Below are 1,007 nucleotides of genomic sequence, written 5' to 3'. Positions count from 1 at the left end.
TGTGTGCAGTTGAAGGCACACGGTCCGGGGTGGGAACCCCTCCATGCCCATTTGAAGGCCCATGGCCCACGAGTGGGGACCTCTCTGTGCCCAATTTAGAGCGCGCGGCCCGCGAGTGGGGACGCCCTTCATAGGAGTTGAGGGCACACAGCCTTGTGGTGACAACCACTCCGTGCGCGGTTGAGGGCACATGGCCTGCCGGTGGGGTCCCCTCCATGTGCAGGTGAGGACGCCCAGCCCACAAGGAGGGACCCATCTGTGCGTTTTTCAGGGAACGAGTACCGCGAGTCGGGACCTCTCCGTTCCCAGTTGAGGGTGCGTTGCCGGCGAGTGGGGACCTCTCTGTACGCGGTTAAGGGCGCGCACCCCGCGGGTGCAGACCCCTCTGTGCGCGGTTGAGGGCGCACAGCCCATTGGTGGGGACCACTGTGTGCGCAGTTGAGGGCCCGTGGATGCGGGTGGGGACCATTGTGTGGGCAGTTGAGTGTGCACGGCCCGCGGGTGGGGTTCCCTCCGTGTGTGGGTGAGGACACCAGGTCCACGAGTAGGGACCCATCTGTGCATTTTCCAGGGGTCGATTACCATGGGTCGGGACCCCTCCGTGTCCAGTTGAAGGCCAATAGCCAGAGAGTGGAGTCCCCTGCGTGTGCGGTTGAGGGCGCACGGCCTGCAGGTGGGGACCACTGCCTGCGCGGTTGAAGGCACCAGTCCGCGGATGGAAACCTCTCTGTGCCCAGCTGAGGGCGAATGGCCTGCTAGTGGGGACCTCTCTGTGCCCAGTTGAGAACGTGTGGCCCGCGAGTGGGGACGCCCTTCATAGGAGTTGAGGGCACACAGCCTTGTGGTGAGGACTACCACTCTGTGCGTGGTTGAGGGCACACGGCCCACGGGTGGGGAGCCCTTGGTGCTCAGTTGAGGGCACGCGTACTGCGGTGGGGACCCCTCCATGCCCAGTTGAGGGCCCAGGAGTGGGGACCCCTCTGTGCACAGTTGAGGGCGCACGGCCT

The 1,007-nt window shown here is 65.2% G+C and overlaps 1 protein-coding gene across 1 annotated transcript in view; it reads left to right on the top strand.

Moving 5' to 3' along the window:
- The window catches only part of GPR143 (G protein-coupled receptor 143), a 30,130-nt gene that overhangs the window by 973 nt on the left and 28,150 nt on the right, over nucleotides 1-1,007 (top strand). The window lies entirely within an intron of this gene.

Source organism: Bison bison, unplaced genomic scaffold, assembly GCF_000754665.1.
Source record: "Bison bison bison isolate TAMUID 2011002044 unplaced genomic scaffold, Bison_UMD1.0 scf7180017864512, whole genome shotgun sequence".
NCBI classification, from domain to species: domain Eukaryota; kingdom Metazoa; phylum Chordata; class Mammalia; order Artiodactyla; family Bovidae; genus Bison; species Bison bison.
The sequence above is the reverse complement of the archived record's forward strand: the minus strand, read 5'-3'. Positions and strand labels throughout refer to the sequence as shown.